Source organism: Heterodontus francisci, chromosome 5, assembly GCF_036365525.1.
Source record: "Heterodontus francisci isolate sHetFra1 chromosome 5, sHetFra1.hap1, whole genome shotgun sequence".
Classification (NCBI taxonomy): domain Eukaryota; kingdom Metazoa; phylum Chordata; class Chondrichthyes; order Heterodontiformes; family Heterodontidae; genus Heterodontus; species Heterodontus francisci.
The window spans coordinates 88,207,783-88,227,983 of NC_090375.1; positions in this window are offsets into that span (position 1 = coordinate 88,207,783).

Here is a 20,201-nt window from a genome sequence, read left to right on the forward strand (position 1 = left end):
CAGAGAGGTTATTCTGGCTGAGATGCCATTTTGTTTTTACAAGATCCTAGACATGGCATTTGCTGCTATTTGTATTATCATCAATCATTCTCCAATTTTTTTCCATTCAGAAACCAGCAATATGGGCCTCACGCCTGCCAGGCAAGTAATGCAAGCCTGCTGTATTTAGGTGTACATTAGACTGGAGCCAGATGAGGCACAAATGGTGGGATTTCTGGTGGGTGACATCTTTCTACCAGTTTCCCGTCCTCTTCTGATGTGAGCACTGGAGGGAGGTGCAGTGGTGGACAGACAGATACCTGACGTGCCTGATTCTCCCCAGCTCCCCACATTGGAATTTCTGAAACTGCGATAAAAGGGTGGAGATCTGGTGGTAATGGCCTTGCCCCAAAATCCCCTGCCTAACCAAACAATGGCTATTTTACATTGCTAGAGGGCAGGAATTTCTAGCCCCTGCAGCCTATTCATAGACATACATAATTAACAGGAGAAAACAGACATCGCAAATACAATGCTGAATATCAAGGAAGATATGAACATTTAAAGTGTCTGCATCAAAAGTAAAAATCTTCATTATCTCCTTCCATATGATCAAAGAAACAGTAATGTAAATTAAATTAATGAGATGCACTGATTTTGATCTTTTGAATAAGACACAGTCTGATGTTAATAGCAATGTTAGCATTCAGACTCTGCCACATCCATATCAAACGAAACCCAATGCTTTCAGCAGATCCACAGAATGTATTACTTTTGTACTGAGGATTTCTAGACAGCAGAGATCCATATTACGTCTGTCGTACAGTTGGTGGATTAACAGATCACATGGTTCGAGGACATCAACCACTGACCATGTCAGTGGGTTCATGTAGGAGCTGAGTGGAGTAAAGGATGATGCCATGATATGCAAAATAATGTTATGAGAATGGTTAAATTGAGGCTGGGCTCCCCTGTGACATGGATGTGACTGTGCTGGCAGCAGATAGGGCTGACATCACTGAATTGTGTCAGCCAGACCTCTCCTCTTAACTTCCACATGCTCCTTGTTCCTGAAGAGTGTATGCAGGAAAGCAAGTCTGTAGTGCAGTTGACAAGGAAAGTAACATTTGCACAGGAGCTTAAAGAGTTGCTGTTTGCCATGAAATGAGAGTAAATTGTCTTTGATATTTAAGATGAAGGATTGACATTGTTGCAAGGAGATGTGCATATTGTTTGCTTCAAAAATTTGTGCAAAGAAAGCAATGGGAACAGTTCCCTTCTTTTAGGATCAGTTGTTGAATGTCTTGTAGCAAGATGTGTAACAAAGTAAGATAAGCCCTTTAAAGGCCACCCTCCAATTAAACATCAGGTCCAAGCTGCATGGTGGAAGTTGCAGAGCAAGTTATTATTGCCACATTTTGTTTTATAACGCTCCTTTGAAGTACCTTGGGATGGTTTACTCTGTAAAGGTGCTATATAAATGCAAGTTGTTGTTGTTAACTCCTAGGTCTGTTGGACTCAAGAAATGCCGAGCTAAATGTATGCCCATTTGTCACCATGTTTACCTGTTTGGCCTTAGAAGGCATGGAACAAATCTAAATGATGAGCTGCTCCACTCTCAGTGATGGCATGCAAATGATAGAGATGACCTTTGTCCTTTTAGGTTGTATAAAAGCTGTAGGACAAAATTCTTGGGGGAAACTCAAAACCTTCCACATAACCATTTAAAGTTGTGGCCTAAAGGAGTACTGCCAACACAACCAGTGTGTAAGCTCATTTGCAATGCCCTCATGCAGGCATTGGGCACAAGGGTAATGCTTGATGTGGTCAGGCTGTTTATAATAGTTTCATAGATCTAGTGTGCTAGCAGGCCAAGGTAGCACACAGCCACAGAGAAGGGAACAGAAACAGGCAGCAGACTAGCCATTTTGAAACAACTGTCATTATTTGAGTGTGAATATATGGGAGGTATTTGTGAGTTTGAGGTATTGTGTAACCACCCAGCAAGTATATTCTATTTGTTATTATCTGTCCTACACTGACTCACTTTCTTAGTCATCACTGCAGGGACAAACGTTGCTCAGCAGGTGACTGATGCAGAAAATGCCTTATGATTTAGCCTTTTTTGAAGCTACTGTATTGAAGATGCCTTGTAATTCATCTTCCTTTAGGTTATTCTCAAGATGCAAGTGGCATATCGCAGCAGCTTGCTTCAAGCACTCTATCTGCTCCCAACACCAGCACAGATGATGTAGAAAATGTCTTAAGATCTTACATGAAAACACCTGAGAGAACATAGCTAGTGACTTGAGGAATGAACCCCAGGTGATGCACCGTTGACAAGTGAGGAGGAGTGAGTACAGTTTGGCATTGACAGGACAGCAAAGAGCAGGCCAGATTGATAGCCCATGACTTTACTCTGCTGAACAGACGAAGATTGGTACTCTATTAGGCTTGCCTTCAGACAGGAATTAATGAGGGACAGGAGGTCACTAAAGCATCTTTAACATTATCTAGAAGTAGCATGTAGCTGCTGATGGAGAATGTGCTTCAGTGCACGTCTTCCATCAGGCATGAAGGATTAACCAGATGCAGACTACTGCAGAGCTTGCAGCTTTTTCACAGCCATCTGTACTGGAGCCTCAAAGCGTAGACCAATTTTGTCTCATGAATGCGATGACTGACACAACTGAGATCTTGGGCATCCAACTTCACAAATTTGTTGCTGCTGGATTTGATGGACATGGAAAGTGCAATGACAGTGGATTTAACGCACTTGAGGGACACAGTATGGACTGCTTTCCTGGAGATTGTTAGCCATCCAAGTGGGTTGAGCAGATGAAATAGCTTCATTTCAGAGTATCCTCACATCTACTCATTCCATTAAGGTTCCTCAAATGATTCAGAAAGTTCCAGAAAGCAGGATGGGGATGGCAGACATTCGTGAAGGTGGCTTCACTGATTGCACGGTTATCATGATCTTGCACCCAGAGGTTGTAGACCCCCACTGTTTGTCTAAATACAGTAGATCAGTGTTCACTACTAAAAATCCTGCAGCCCATCACCACATCAAACAATAGTAAACTTGCTTTAATGATAATATTAAATCAGCCCTGGCCCAAAGATCTGTCACATGTTCATTTTCATTATGTGAGATACATGATGGAACAGAGCTTTGGTGAAAGCCATGAAATTCAGTTTGAGACCTTTTTTGAATAATTATTCACTGTAAGAGAGGGTTATGCTTGCCCCAAGCAGAATCTCATTTGCACCATCAATATCGCTCCTTGCATAATATGGTGCACTATGAATTGGTTGCGCCACCTCAAACATGATGTGTAGCGTACCAAAATGTGACCCAATCGTGCTGTTCCACCAAATATTGCAAACTTGATTTTGTGACCTGTGCTCATCACCAGTGAGCTTCTGCAATGATAAATAGCCATGTAAAACTGCACGAGAGGAGAGCAGTCTGAGAGCATCAAATCAGCGTGAGAGGGGAGCGGTCCAAGAGCTTCAAAAACAGTGCGAGAGGGGAGCGGTCCGAGAGCTTCAAAACAGCATGAGAGGAGAGTGGTCTGAGATCTTCAAAACAGCATGAGAGGAGAGCGGTCCGAGAGCTTCAAAACAGTGTGAGAGGGGAGAGGTCCGAGAGCTTCAAAACAGTGCGAGAGGAGAGCGGTCCGAGAGCTTCAAAACAGTGCGAGAGGAGAGCGGTCCGAGAGCTTCAAAACAGAGCGAGAGGAGAGCAGTCCGAGAGCTTCAAAACAGAGCGAGAGGAGAGCGGTCCGATAGCTTCAAAACAGTGCGATGAGGAGAGCGGTGCAAGAGCTTCAAAACAGAGCGAGAGGAGAGCGGTCCGAGAGCTTCAAAACAGCGTGAGATGAGAGCGGTCCGAGAGCTTCAAAACAACGTGAGATGAGAGCGGTCCGAGAGCTTCAAAACAGAGCGAGAGGGGAGAGGTCTGAGAGCTTCAAAACAGTGTGAGAGGAGAGCGGTCCGAGAGCTTCAAAACAGCGTGAGAGGAGAGCGGTCCGAGAGCTTCAAAACAGCATGAGATGAGAGCGGTCCTAGAGCTTCAAAACAGTGCGAGAGGAGAGAGGTACGAGAGCTTCAAAACAGCACGAGAGGAGAGCGGTCCGAGAGCTTCAAAACAGAACGAGAGGAGAGCGGTCCGAGAGCTTCAAAACAGTGTAAGAGGAGTGCGGTCCGAGAGCTTCAAAACAGCGCGAGAGGGGAGAGGTCAGAAAGCTTCAAAACAGTGCGAGAGGAGTGCGGTGCAAGAGCTTCAAAACAGCGCGAGAGGGGAGAGGTCCGAGAGCTTCAAAACAGTGTGAGAGTTGAGCGGTCCGAGAGCTTCAAAACAGCGCGAGAGGAGAGCGGTCTGAGAGCTTCAAAACAGTATGAGAGGGGAGAGGTCCGAGAGCTTCAAAACATTATGAGAGGGGAGAGGTCCGAGAGCTTCAAAACAGTGTGAGAGGAGAGAGGTCCTAGAGCTTCAAAACAGTGCGAGAGGAGAGCGGTCCCAGGGCTTCAAAACAGCGTGAGAGGGGAGAGGTCTGAGAGCTTCAAAACAGCGTGAGAGGGGAGAGGTCCGAGAGCTTCAAAACAGTGTGAGAGGAGAGCGGTCCGAGAGCTTCAAAACAGCGTGAGAGGGGAGAGGTCCGAGAGCTTCAAAACAGCGTGAGAGGAGACAGGTCCGAGAGCTTCAAAACAGTGTGAGAGGAGAGAGGTCTGAGAGCTTCAAAACAGCGTGAGAGGAGAGAGGTCCGAGAGCTTCAAAACAGCGTGAGAGGAGAGAGGTCCGAGAGCTTCAAAACAGCGTGAGAGGAGAGAGGTCCGAGAGCTTCAAAACAGTGTGAGAGGAGAGAGGTCCGAGAGCTTCAAAACAGCGTGAGAGGAGAGAGCTCCGAGAGCTTCAAAACAGTGTGAGAGGAGAGCGGTCCGAGAGCTTCAAAACAGAGCGAGAGGAGAGCAGTCCGAGAGCTTCAAAACAGAGCGAGAGGAGAGCGGTCCGATAGCTTCAAAACAGTGCGATGAGGAGAGCGGTGCAAGAGCTTCAAAACAGCACGAGAGGAGAGCGGTCCGAGAGCTTCAAAACAGAACGAGAGGAGAGCGGTCCGAGAGCTTCAAAACAGTGTAAGAGGAGTGCGGTCCGAGAGCTTCAAAACAGCGCGAGAGGGGAGAGGTCAGAGAGCTTCAAAACAGTGCGAGAGGAGTGCGGTGCAAGAGCTTCAAAACAGCGCGAGAGGGGAGAGGTCCGAGAGCTTCAAAACAGCATGAGAGGAGAGCGGTCTGAGAGCTTCAAAACAGTATGAGAGGGGAGAGGTCCGAGAGCTTCAAAACAGTATGAGAGGGGAGAGGTCCGAGAGCTTCAAAACAGTGTGAGAGGAGAGCGGTCCTAGAGCTTCAAAACAGTGCGAGAGGAGAGCGGTCCCAGAGCTTCAAAACAGCGTGAGAGGGGAGAGGTCCGAGAGCTTCAAAACAGCGTGAGAGGGGAGAGGTCCGAGAGCTTCAAAACAGTGTGAGAGGAGAGCGGTCCGGGAGCTTCAAAACAGCGTGAGAGGGGAGAGGTCCGAGAGCTTCAAAACAGCGTGAGAGGAGAGAGGTCCGAGAGCTTCAAAACAGTGTGAGAGGAGAGAGGTCTGAGAGCTTCAAAACAGCATGAGAGGAGAGAGGTCCGAGAGCTTCAAAACAGCGTGAGAGGAGAGAGGTCCGAGAGCTTCAAAACAGCGTGAGAGGAGAGAGGTCCGAGAGCTTCAAAAAAGCGTGAGAGGAGAGAGGTCCGAGAGCTTCAAAACAGCGTGAGAGGAGAGAGGTCCGAGAGCTTCAAAACAGCGTGAGAGGAGAGAGCTCCGAGAGCTTCAAAACAGTGTGAGAGGAGAGCGGTCCGAGAGCTTCAAAACAGAGCGAGAGGAGAGCAGTCCGAGAGCTTCAAAACAGAGCGAGAGGAGAGCGGTCCGATAGCTTCAAAACAGTGCGATGAGGAGAGCGGTGCAAGAGCTTCAAAACAGAGCGAGAGGAGAGCGGTACGAGAGCTTCAAAACAACGCGAGGGGAGAGCAGTTCGAGAGCTTCAAAACAGCGTGAGAGGAGAGCGGTCCTAGAGCTTCAAAACAGTGCGAGAGGAGAGCGGTCCTAGAGCTTCAAAACAGCGTGAGAGGGGAGAGGTCCGAGAGCTTCAAAACAGTGTGAGAGGGGAGAGGTCCGAGAGCTTCAAAACAGCGCGAGAGGGGAGAGGTCCGAGAGCTTCAAAACAGCGTGAGAGGGGAGAGGTCAGAGAGCTTCAAAACAGTGCGAGAGGAGTGCGGTGCAAGAGCTTCAAAACAGCGTGAGAGGGGAGAGGTCCGAGAGCTTCAAAACAGTATGAGAGGGGAGAGGTCCGAGAGCTTCAAAACAGTGTGAGAGGAGAGTGGTCCTAGAGCTTCAAAACAGTGCGAGAGGAGAGCGGTCCCAGAGCTTCAAAACAGCGTGAGAGGGGAGAGGTCCGAGAGCTTCAAAACAGCGCGAGAGGGGAGAGGTCCGAGAGCTTCAAAACAGCGCGAGAGGAGAGCGGTCCGAGAGCTTCAAAACAGCGTGAGAGGGGAGAGGTCCGAGAGCTTCAAAACAGCGTGAGAGGGGAGAGGTCCGAGAGCTTCAAAACAGTGTGAGATGAGAGCGGTCCGAGAGCTTCAAAACAGCATGAGAGGGGAGAGGTCCGAGAGCTTCAAAACAGCATGAGAGGGGAGAGGTCCGAGAGCTTCAAAAGAGTGCGACGTGGAGCGGTCCGAGAGCTTCAAAACAGATTGAGAGGAGAGCGGTCCGAGAGCTTCAAAACAGCGTGAGAGGAGAGAGGTCCAAGAGCTTCAAAACAGCGTGAGTGGAGAGAGGTCCGAGAGCTTCAAAACAGAGCGAGAGGAGAGCGGTCCGAGAGCGTCAAAACAGTGTGAGAGGAGAGCGGTCCGAGAGCTTCAAAACAGAGCGAGAGGAGAGCGGTCCTAGAGCTTCAAAACAGCGTGAGAGGGGAGAGGTCCGAGAGCAATAAAACAGTGCGAGAGGAGAGCGGTCCGAGAGCTTCAAAACAGCGTGAGAGGAGAGCGGTCCGAGAGCTTCAAAACAGAGCGAGAGGGGAGAGGTCCGAGAGCTTCAAAACAGCGTGAGAGGAGAGCGGTCCGTGAGCTTCAAAACAACGCGAGGGGAGAGCAGTTCGAGAGCTTCAAAACAGCGTGAGAGGAGAGCGGTCCGAGAGCTTCAAAACAACGCGAGGGGAGAGCAGTTCGAGAGCTTCAAAACAGCGTGAGAGGAGAGCGGTACGAGAGCTTCAAAACAACGCGAGGGGAGAGCAGTTCGAGAGCTTCAAAACAGCGTGAGAAGAGTGCGGTTCGAGAGATTCAAAACAGAGCGAGTGGAGAGCGGTTCGAGAGCTTCAAAACAGCGTGAGAGGTGAGAGGTCCGAGAGCTTCAAAACAGCGCTAGAGGAGAAAGGTCCGAGAGCTTCAAAACAGCATGAGATGAGAGCGGTCCGAGAGCTTCAAAACAGTGTGAGAGGTGAGAGGTCCGAGAGCTTCAAAACAGCGCGAGAGGAGAAAGGTCCGAGAGCTTCAAAACAGCATGAGAGGAGAGCGGTCCGAGAGCTTCAAAACAGTGCGAGAGGGGAGAGGTCCGAGAGCTTCAAAACAGCATGAGAGGAGAGCGGTCCGAGAGCTTCAAAACAGAGCGAGTGGAGAGCGGTTCGAGAGCTTCAAAACAGTGCGAGAGGGGAGAGGTCCGAGAGCTTCAAAACAGTGTGAGAGGTGAGAGGTCCGAGAGCTTCAAAACAGCGCGAGAGGAGAAAGGTCCGAGAGCTTCAAAACAGCATGAGAGGAGAGCGGTCCGAGAGCTTCAAAACAGTGCGAGAGGGGAGAGGTCCGAGAGCTTCAAAACAGCATGAGAGGAGAGCGGTCCGTGAGCTTCAAAACAATGCGAGGGGAGAGCAGTTCGAGAGCTTCAAAACAGCGTGAGAGGAGAGCGGTACGAGAGCTTCAAAACAACGCGAGGGGAGAGCAGTTCGAGAGCTTCAAAACAGTGTGAGAGGAGTGCGATTCGAGAGCTTCAAAACAGAGCGAGAGGAGAGCGGTTCGAGAGCTTCAAAACAGTGCGAGAGGGGAGAGGTCCGAGTGCTTCAAAACAGCGTGAGAGGTGAGAGGTCCGAGAGCTTCAAAACAGCGCTAGAGGAGAAAGGTCCGAGAGCTTCAAAACAGCATGAGATGAGAGCGGTCCGAGAGCTTCAAAACAGTGCGAGACGGGAGAGGTCCGAGAGCTTCAAAACAGCATGAGAGGAGAGCGGTACGAGAGCTTCAAAACAACGCGAGGGGAGAGCAGTTCGAGAGCTTCAAAACAGTGTGAGAGGAGTGCGATTCGAGAGCTTCAAAACAGAGCGAGAGGAGAGCGGTTCGAGAGCTTCAAAACAGTGCGAGAGGGGAGAGGTCCGAGTGCTTCAAAACAGCGTGAGAGGTGAGAGGTCCGAGAGCTTCAAAACAGCGCTAGAGGAGAAAGGTCCGAGAGCTTCAAAACAGCATGAGATGAGAGCGGTCCGAGAGCTTCAAAACAGTGCGAGACGGGAGAGGTCCGAGAGCTTCAAAACAGCATGAGAGGAGAGCGGTCCGAGAGCTTCAAAACAAAGCGAGGGGAGAGCGGGACGAGAGCTTCAAAACAGCGTGAGAGGAGAGCGGTCCGAGAGCTTCAAAACAGCGTGAGAGGAGAGCGGTCCGAGAGCTTCAAAACCGCGGGAGAGGAGAGCGGTTCAAGAGCTTCAAAACAGCGTGAAAGGAGAGCGGTCCGAGAGCTTCAAAACAGGGTGAGAGGAGAGCGGTCCGAGAGCTTCAAAACAGGGTGAGAGGAGAGCAGTCCGAGAGCTTCGAAACAGTGCGAGAGGGGAGCGGTCCGAGAGCTGGGGCTGGGCTCAGTCCGCGAGCGCACCAGATTCGGAGAAAAAAATAAAATGTGGCATCACATGGAAACAGGTAAGTGATTGGTCGGTGAGTATTTTGCTATTTTGTTATTTTCCTCATTTATCTTTAAAACTCAGGTAATTTATCAGTAATTATAAGGTTTTATTAGTATTAGTAAAGTTTACTGGTAGTAATAAATCTTATTGGGAGGTGGGTCAGGTCTACAGTTCTTTTTATATTGTAAGTAGTGTTTTATTAGGGAATCAAGTTCCCGAGTGTAAATAATCTCTAATTTCTGAGTCATTAAAGGGAGTAAATTAAGGATAAATAATGGCAGGGCCGCTCGGCAGTGTGGGGTGCTTCTCCTGTGCAATGTGGGAAGTCAGGGACACTTCCAGTGTCCAGGACTGACATGTGAGCGGGAAATGTCTCCAGCTGCAGCTTCTCGAAATACGCGTTTCGGATCTGGAGTAGCAGCTGGGGACACTGTGGAGCATCCACGAGGCTGAGATCATCATGGATAGCATGTACAAGGAGGTGGTCACACTGCAGGTAAAGACTCCTCCTCCTCCTTTGGCCTCCTTATCTCGAGAGACAATGGGTAAGCGCCTGGAGGTGGTCAGTGGTGTGTGGAGCAGCGCCTGGAGTGGCTATAGGTAAAGACTACTCAGGCAGAAATTGAATGGGTGACCACCAGGCGGAGTAGAAGAACTAGGTAGGTCGTGCAGAAGTGCCCTGCGTCCATCTCTGTCTCTAACAGATTTTCCACTTTGAATACTGTTGGGGGAGATGGCTTCTCAGGGGAATGCAGCAAGAGCTAGGTGTGGCATGACGGGCGGCTCAGCTGCGCAGGAGAGGAAGAAAAACAGTGGGAGAGCTATAGTGATAGGGGATTTTATCATAAGGCATTCAGATAGGCAATTCTGTGGCTGCAAACGTGAATCCAGGATGGTATGTTGCCTCCCTGGTGCTAGGCTCAAGGATGTCACGGAGCAGCTACAGGACATTCTGAAGGGGGAAGGTGAACAGTCAGAGGTTGTTTTTCACATTGGTACCAACGGCATAGGTAGAAAGAGGGATGAGGCCTTGCAAGGTAGCAGATTAAAAAGCAGGGCCTCAAAGGTTGTAATTTCTAGATTACTGCCAGTGCCACGTGCTAGTGAGTATCGGAATAGGAGGATGGAGCAGATGAATGCGTGGCTGAAGACATGGTGCAGGAGGGAGGGCTTTAGTTTCCTGGATCACTGGGTCTGTTTCTGGCGAAGGTGAAACCTGTATAAGTTGGACTGGCTGCATCTGAACCGGAATGGAACCTACATCCTTGCAGGGAGGTTTCCTGGTGCTGTTGTGGGTGGGGGGCGGGGGGGCTGGGGGCTGGGGGGTGGGGGGTGGTGGTTGCTGGTGGTGGGGCATTTAAACTAATTTGGCAGGGGGATGGGATACAGAGTGGAGGTACAGGAAGGGGTGATACACAGCCAAATATAGAAGTGAAATTAAATCAGTCTGGAAGGCAGAGCAAATATAGACCTGTTAAGGCACAAGCGAATAATACAAAGCTGGATTGCATTTATTTTAATGCAAGGAGTCTTACAAGTAAGGCAGATGAATTGAGGGTGTTGATTAACACATGGGAATATGATATTATTGCTATCACAGAGTTGTGGTTGAGGGAAGGGCAGGACTGCCAGCTTAACATTCCAGGATATAGAATCTTCAGGCGTGACAGAAGCGGCTGTGAAAGAGGAGGTGGCATTGCACTGTTGATCAAGGAGTCAATTACTGCAGTAAGGAGGGATGATATCTTAGAAGGTTCCTCAAATGAGGCCATATGGGTACAACTTAAAAACAAAAAGGGGGCAATCACTTTGCTGGGAGTGTATTACAGGCCTCCAAATAGTCAGGGAGAGATAGAGGAGCAGATATGTAGGCAAATCTCAGAGAGATGTAAAAATAATAGGGTAATAATAGCAGGGGATGTCAACTTCCCCAATATTAACTGGGATAGTCTTAATGCAAAAGGTTTAAAGGGGGCGGAATTCTTAAAGTGCATACAGAACAGATTTTTTGAGACAGCACGTAGAAAGTCCTACAAGAGAAGGGGAGGTTCTGGATCTAAGCTTAGGGAATGAAGCCGGACAAGTGGTAGAAGTGTCAGTGGGGGAGCATTTCGGGGATAGTGACCATAACTCTGTAAGATTTAAGGTAGGTATGGAAAAGGATAAAGATGGACCGGAAATAAAAAGTACTGAATTAGGAGAAGGCCGATTTTAATATGATAAAACAGGATCTGGCCAGTGGACTAGGAGAAGCTACTTATAGGAAAGGCTGCATCAGATCAGTGGGAGTCATTGAAAAAGGAAATTGTGAGCGTTCAGTGCCAACATCTTCCTGCAAAGGTGAAGGGTAGGACCAACAAGTCCAGGGAACCCTGGATTTCAAGGGATAGAGAGGATCGGATAAAGAAAAAAAAGGACGCTTATGGCAGATTCAGGGGGCTGAAAACAGTGGAGGCCCTAGAGGAGTATAGAAAGTGTATAGAAAGGGGTACTTTAAAAAGTAATTAGGAGAGCAAAGAGGGGGCAAGAAAAAACACTGGTGGGCAAAATAAAGGAAAATCCCAAGGCATTTTATGAGTATATTAAGGGCAAGTGGATAATCAAGGAAAGAGTAGGGCCCATTCGGGACCAAAGTGGCAATCTGTGTGTGGAGCCAGAGGACGTAGATGAGGTTTTAAATGATTACTTTTCATCTGTGTTCATTATGGAGAAGGACAATGTAGGTGTAGAGAACAAGGAGGGAAATTGCGATATACTTGAACAAATTAGCATTGAAAGGGAGAAGGTATTAGCGGTTTTGGCGGGCTTAAAAGTGGATAAATCCCCAGGCCTAGATGAGATGTATCCCAGGCTGTTATGTGAGGCAAGGGAGGAGATTGCAGGGGCTCTGGCCACAGGAGAGAGGACTGGAGGACAGCAAATGTGGTACCATTATTCAAGAAGGGCAGCAGGGATAAACCAGGTAATTACAGGCCAGTGAATCTAACATCAGTGGTAGGGAAACTATTGGAAAAAGTTCTGAGGGACAGGAATAATCTCCACTTGGAGAGGCAGGGATTAATCAAGGATAGTCAGCATGCCTTTGTCAGGGGGAGATCATGTCTAACACATTTGATTGAATTTTTCAAGGAGGTGACTAGATGTGTAGATGAGGGTAAAGCCGTTGATTTAATCTACATGGACTTCAGTAATGATTTTGATAAGGTCCCGCATGGGAGATTTGTCAAGAAGGTAAGAGCCCATGGGATCCAGGGCAATTTGGCAAATTGGATCCAAAATTGGGTTAGTGGCAGGAGGCAGAGGGTGATGGTCGAGGGTTGTTTTTACAATTGGAAGTCTGTGACCAATGGTGTACCGCAGGGATCGGTGCTGGGACCCTTGCTGTTTGTAGTGTACATTAATGATTTAGATGAGAATATAGGAGGTATGATCAGTAAGTTCGCAGATGACATGAAAATTGGTGGTGTCATAAATAATCAGGACTTAGATTACAGGGCAATATAGACGGGATGGTAAAATGGGTAGAGCAGTGGCAAATGGAATTTAATCCTGAGAAGTGTGAGGTGATGCATTTTGGGAGGACTAACAAAGCAAGGGAATATACAATGGATGGTAGGACCCTAGGAAGTACAGAGGGTCAGAGGGACCTTTGTGTACTTGTCCATAGATCACTGAAGGCAGCAGCACATGTAGATAAGGTGGTTCGGAAGGCATATGGAATACTTGCCTTTATTAGCCGAGGCATAGAATATAAGAGCAGGGAGGTTATGATGGAGCTGTATAAAATGCTATTTAGGCCACAGCTGGAGTACTGTGTACAGTTCTGGTCACCACACTATAGGAAGGATGTGATTGCACTGGAGAGGGTGCAGAGGAGATTCACCAGGATGTTGCCTGGGCTGGAGCATTTCAGCTATGAAGAGAGACTGGATAGGCTAGGGTTGTTTTCCTTAGAGCAGAGAAGGCTGAGGGGGGACCTGATTGAGGTATACAAAATTATGAGGGGCATAGATAGGGTAGATAGGAAGAAACTTTTTCCCTTAGCGGAGGTGTCAATAACCAGGGGGCATAGATTTAAGGTAAGGGGCAGGAGGTTTAGAGGGGATTTGAGGAAGAATGTTTTCACCCAGAGGGTGGTTGGAATCTGGAACACACTACCTGAAGGGATGGTAGAGGTGGGAACCCTCATAATATTTAAAAAGTATTTAGATGAGCACTTGAAACGCCATAGCTATGGGCCAAGTGCTGGGAAATGTGAATGGAATATGTTGGCCAGCATGGACATGATGGGTCGAAGGGCCTGTTTCTATGCTGTAAAACTCTCTGAATCTAAAATTTAGCACCACAAATCAGGACCAGGTTATTTTTATAGTCATATCACAGCAGGCCAAAAACAATGGATTACTGGAACTATTCCAGCAATAACAACCACTGAACACTAATAGAATTTTACAGATGTTATACAGAGATTTTTTTTGTTGCAGGGTACAGAGAAAAAATTTAATTATTTTCAAATGGTTGCCTATTCAGTGAGGGAGATCTGTATCACAGACTGTGGCATTTACTAAAAGTCTGGCATACATTTTGATAATTTTAAGATTTAATTACTGCTGATAACTGATGCTATTGCAGTAAAAGCCATGTATAATGACAGCTAGCTCATCACCCAAGTGTATTTCCAGTACTAGGCAGACTTGATAAGCAGTCAACCAAAGCAGTCCACCATCCATCACAGCAGTGGAAACGGTGACTGCATTCAATATCTTGCTATTTTAAGTAAGAACCTGCTATTTTTAAATGCAGGTTTTTGGTGCAATGTGTTCTGAATTTCAAAAAAAGAACTTATAAATATTGTTCTGACACTGCTATGTTAGTTCAATATACATCACTTGAGAGTCAGCTGCATTAATTTATGTGAAAGGAGTTATTAATTAAGGTGACCCTTAATTGCTACTCTCTGTGTTATTCAAATTTAATAGTTTTGATTATTGGGTGCCAATTTACAAATGCAGAGGTCTTTCTGATTGGATGAGTGCTGAACTGGCCAGGACTGCACTGTCAGTTGAGCTTGCAACTCATCGTGGGCCCAATGCTGGAAACATGCATTAGAGATGATGGAAATCTTTAAAAGGATGCAGTCACTAAAGCTGATTAACTACATATGGGATGAACATTGTTCCAGATTTGACAAAGACTGTAAATACTTTAACGCATATTTTATCCTTTCAAAATGCTGTTGAGGGCAAAACAAACGGCTGACACAATAAATGTGAAGGCAGTAAACAGAACCCGTTGGGTTGCAATGGAATGTCACTGCACTTGAAGTCCCTTTGAGGACTTGCAGGTAGATGTGTTGCTGCATAGGATGCATGTGGGCACAGTTGCCTTGATTGCCAGAGAACATCATGCAAACATGTTTCAAAGTAGATGATTGCTCCTCAACTCAGGACTCCCTTACTGCTTCATTGAAGTGTCTTCACTTCCTTTGAAGCCTGCTTCCTTGTGTCCTCTGGGAAGGTGAGCTGGTGCAGCTCAATGCTGAAGTCACGACCTGTGAAACCTGAGAACAATTGAGAAAGAAGGTGACACATCTTAAGAAGCCACCAAAGTATATTTCTTTTGATTCTTTCATGGGATGTGGGCATTGCTGGTACAGCCAGCATTTGTTGCCCATCCCTAATTGTCCTTGAGAAGGTCGTGATGAGCCGTCTTCTTGAATCATTGCAGTCCATCTGATGCGGGTACACGCTCAGTGCTGTTAGAGAGAGAGTTCCAGGATTTTGATCCAGCGACAGTGAAGGAATGGCAGTATATTTCCAAGTCAGGATGGTGTGTGACTTGGAGGGGAACTTGCAAGTGGTGATGTTCCCAGTGTCTGCTGTCCTTGTCATTTTAGGTGGAAGAGGTCGTGGGTTTGGAAGGTGCTGTCGAAGGAGCCTTGGTGAGTTGCTGCAATGCATCTTGAATATTGTTACGTGAGCGCTTCTATTTTTCTTTGTACAATATGTTTTAAGAAATTATAGTTGGATTGTGGACACTGATTTAGCTGAAATCCTGAAGAGGCGGAACCTTGTGGATGTTTTGAAAAAAAGGAAGGTCAACAGAAGGTTCCTGGTTTTGACTCATAAACAAGTACTGGAAAGCATCTGATTTCAAATAAACACAGCAGGGGTGTTCTGACCTGAAGGGACAAATGTTTACAAGGAAATGACAGACCACGATTTATAGATGTCACAGGATTACTGCTGAACAGTTTTAGTTTCATTTTGAACTGTTAAAAAGCCAGTTGGTGTTTGGACTGAGAAAAAAAACACAGAAGGTTGGAGTTTTGCTTATTAACCTGCCAGGAGAACAGAAGATCCAGCCAGCCCATCTTTCTCTTGAAAATCAAATCCTGTGTCAAGTGTGTTTCCTGTTGCTTCCTGTATTTGAAGAAATCCTGCATGTTTGCAGAAATCTTGCATCTTTGAAGGAACTTTGCATCGAATGTGTGAGAATTGAAACCTTTGCTGCTTCACATCTGATGAAAGACCTATGAGAAGCCTTCTGTGCTGCATCTCTTTGAAAGCCTACCCAAATGGATCATCAACATCGCCTGGAAAGAACTGTTCTAGGAAGATTCCCTTTGACAGCCAGCTATTTGCCTTTGGGATACCTCACTAAAACAAAGGACTTCCATACCTTCTTTTCAGTCAAAGTTTTTTTATCCCTTCTATTTCTTTGTAACAGCTGTACACAAAATCCTGTTTTTCCAGTTAACCAGTTGTGTTTGTATGTGTGAATACAATAAGGATAAAATAAGGGGCTTTAATATTTCCATTTGTGTGTATGTTTTACTTCATTATTGGTTAAGACATGGTTTATAATAAATGGATAATTTAGTTGTTTATTAAAGAAACCTGGTTGGTGTGCTTTATTCTGTGGACAAATAGAGGATCTAATTGACTGTTTCAGTAAGTGGAAACATTTATTGATATGTTATGAGCTGTGGAGAAGTGGAACTGAATTAACAGTGCACTCCTCCCGCCTTGGTCGTTACAATATGGTATATGCCACTAAGCGCTGTTGTGGAGGGAGTGAATGTTTAAGGTGGTAAATGGGGTGCCGATCAAGTGGCTACTTTGTCCTGGATGGTGTTGAGCTTCCTGAGTGTTGTTGGAGTTGCACTCATCCAAGCAAGTAGAGAGTATTCCACCACACTGCTGACTTGTGCCTTGTAGACAGGCTTTGGGTAGTCATGAGGTGGGTTACTCGCTGCAGAATTCCCAGTCTCTGAACTGTTCTTGTAGCCACAGTATTTTGTGGCTGTTCCAGTTCAGTTTGTGGTTAATGGATATTGATAGTGGGGCATTCAGTGATGGTAATTCCATTGAATGTCAAGAGGAAATGGTTAGATGCTCTCTTATTGGACATAGTCATTGCTTGGCACTTGTGTGGCGCGAATGTTACTTGCCATTTATCAGCCCAAGTCTGAATGTTTTCCAGGTCATGCTGCATATGGATACAGACTGCTTCAGTATCTGAGGAGTTACCAAAGTACGATTTTCAGCACCAATCATCAGCGAAGATCCTCACTTCTGACATAATGATGGAGGGAAGGTCATTGATGATGCAGCTGAAGATGGTTGTGCCTAAGACAACTCCTGCAGCAATGTCCTGGGACTGAGATGATTGGCCTGCAAAAACCACAACCATCTTCCTTTGTGCTAGGCATGACTAACCAGTAGAGAGTTTTCCCCTTAATTCCCATTGACTTCAATTTGGCTAGGGCTTCTTAATGCCACACTGGGTCAAATGCTGCCTTGATATCCAGGGCAATCACTCTCACCTCAACTCTTGAGTTGAACGCTTTTGTCCATGTTTGAACCAAGGCTGTAATGAGGCCAGGAGCCAAGTGGCCCTGGCAGAACCCAAACTGTGCATCTGTGAACAGGTTATTGCTGTTTACGTGGTGCATGATAGCACTGTTGACGACACCTTCCATCACTTTGCTAATGTTCAAGAGTAGACTAATGGGGCAGTAATTGACTGGATTAGATTTGTCCAGCTTTTTGTGGATAGGACATGTAATACTGTCTGATGCAACATAAATGAGATGCATGGAGTCCAGTTATGCTGAAGATCTCAAAAATGTTTATTACAGGTAAGCTATTGTATACAGTACAGAGCAAAGTATTTACAGAAACTTCCTCTAGCTGTTACCATTGCAGGGTGACCAAGGCTTGTAGTGACATGACTACAGCCTGGTGCTTAGCTCATTAGCATACCGAGATCTTAAAGGGACGTCACTCAGGCTGATCACACATATCCCCTTTCTATCCAAAGATAAGTCTCGTATGCTACAAGTAAAAACACATAAAATTAGATAACATCAAAATTAGTTATACGGGGTAGAGACTATAAAATTTACAGGTACAAGGATCAGGATTGTAAAATTTTCAAGTGCAGAGGCTTAAAGCTCCATATATCGTCTCAGTGCTTCGACAACTCTTGCTCATGGAATTTGCGTCTCATCTGTTACTGTTCTTTCAGAAGTTTCTCCCTCTCTGCAATCAATTTCGGTTGGTCTGCCTTTGGCCTTCTCGTATACTCTGTTGTTTTTCTCAAGATGACAACTTTTGAGACTTTGTCATTCTTGGAAAGTTCTGGCACCTCAACTCGAAGAACCAACCAACAATGCTTCAACTCATTCCTCCTCTGCCTCTCAGAACGTTGTGTACCATTCGTCTCGCCTCATCCTCCACGTCTGAAGATCTGGGGCTCAAAGTTAAGGAAGGAGTGCTTGGCCTCATGGAGGCACCTGTCTATTTTGGCTTGTTTTGGTGCTGGCGGTTCTCTAGAGAGCAGAGGTGAAGGCGCAGCATAGTTGTGCTGTTGCTGGGTTTCTAGACTGCTCCGCTTGATGCTGGCCAGTATCTGCGAGCGGGTTCTGGTCCCTGGAGATTTCCCCTTGGCAATGCTCCCCACTGCCAGCCTTTGCTTCTCTGTGCTTAAACATCAATCTCTTCTTGAGTTGCTGGAGTGCCTGTTGACATAGAGCTTTCACCATCTGAGTTTGGATCTTCATTCTCTTGGTGTGGCATCTCTGAGAAGGGGCTGATACTTTCCAAACCAGAACCACTGAGATCCTGGAGGAACTGTGACTCAGTGAGGGTATGTCTCTTCTGCTGTAATTGGTACCTTAGTGACCTTGTGGATAGTTACGATTTGAGGTCCTTACACGCTGATAGTCCTCCCACTGCTGGTCTGCCAGGTAAAATATTTGTGGTTTCCATGCTGACTTGCCATAGCTGCATTGCGTTGTTAGTGTACTACTGCAAGGGATGGGTGTCCCGTTGTATACAGATAACTTTTCAGTAGTCGGTTGTATCATTGATTTCCAATGCCTCCGGTACATATCCTTCGGGATTCAGACTGGTATGTTATTTGCACTAGCTCCGGTGTCAATCTTAGTCCTGAATGTATGTTTGCCAGCTTTCTTTGGGCATGTGATGTTAATAGTAGGAAAAGCTTCTAGTTGTTTGGCTTCATCAACACGATGTGTCAGGTTCACAATGTGAAATGCCTGCTCATCTTCTGGCTGAGAATCGCTCCACTCTGAGTTGTGTCTCAGGTCTGTTTCACTCTGGACTTCATTTATTGGCTTGCGTTTACGCAGGTCTCTGGAGCTCTCATTCCTGCTGTTGCCCTGTTTCTGTGCCTGTCTTGTTTGTTTGTATCCTATTGTGACTTCTGGCCACATCTTTGGAGGCAGTTTTCTTGCATAGGCGGGCCCAGTGTGCTTTTGCACTGCATGACTTGCACAAGTCTTGAAATGCAGGACAACTTTGTGGTGAGTGGGACCAACCACACTTACCACACAGCTTGTTTGCTCTTTTGACCTGGTTATTGTGCCGATATAGTTGGCTGCACCCAGTGCTTGCAGATGCTGTTGTCCAGCTACAATGGCTTCATATTTCCTGCCATCTTCTAGCAGTGCATCAATGCTGTGACCTTTCCTTTTCCCCAGGAGGTCTTTCTGAAATGCTTCAATGGGTGTTGAGTCAATCACCAGCTCCATTAGCCACTCTGACATCTCCGTTCCTGAGAAATCACATTCGTTGCCCTCACTATGGCATCTACTGATGAACTGGTCTATTGATTTCTGTGCCTGTAGGACGTCAATTCCAGGCGGTGAATTCTAAAATTCACTCATAATCGGAGCTGATATTCTAGCACTTTCCATATCTTTGCAGGATCTTTCTAATCCTCTTCAGATAAGCCAGAGGTATTGATTCAGTGTAATCCCTCATTTCCAACTGCTATCAGTATTTTTAGAATCTGCTTCTCTGGTTCTACAATCACTTGGTCTGTGAAGCATAACTGCATTCCTTGTTTACAAAGTTTGAATTCAGATAGGATATCAATGGCCTTCCAGTTCTTGTTGGGAAATTTGGTATCCATCTTCCTGCTGTTCTTTTGCTTATAACTTGCTTTAAGACTTGTTCTATGACTCTGCACTGTTTCCCCTTTAAGAAACTCTGTTATTTAGACTATCTGCTTTGATAGAAAGGAGAAGGTGTTTTATAGTGTTCTGTGTTTATCTTGCTTCCAACACATAATCTTGTCTACACAGCTATTCAATAGCTTTTTGTTTTAAGAGTATATGTTCTTCATGCTCGAGTGATTTAGTGGCATTGTTTAGACTGCGGCTGCGTGATAGAAACTATTCTTCATTCTCGAGTGATTTAATGATTTGTTTTAACTTTGGCTGTGTGAAGGGAGACTCTGCAGTGATCAGGATTTTCCTGCGCTTTTGCAATCGAATGCCTCCTGTGATGGCACTGACCTTGATCAGCCTGGGGGAGGAGTTGGGTCTTCCTTTTTTTTTCATGGAGTCTTTAGAAAAAAAAATCAATCTTTTAAGTATGTCAAAGCTTGATATCTTTTAAAAAACAGTATCCCTCAACCGTCAGCAAAATGACACATCTGATTTACTTGCAATCTGTCGTTCCGTACTCTGTCTTCTACAGCTGGAGGTAAGTTTTTTCTTCTGTCCACTGTTTGGGCTCCTTTTTCTTTGAATTTCCTCTCCAGTGGCTGTAGGAAAGGTCATTTTCAAAGCTGTTTGACCTGTGGTCTTCAACTTTGTTTCTCACCAGAGCTGCCAACAAGTAATGAGTTCTTTATGCAGTCTGATGCAACATAAATGAGATGTGTGGAGTCTAGTTATGCTGAAGATCTCAAACAGGTTTATTACAGGTAAACTATTATATGCA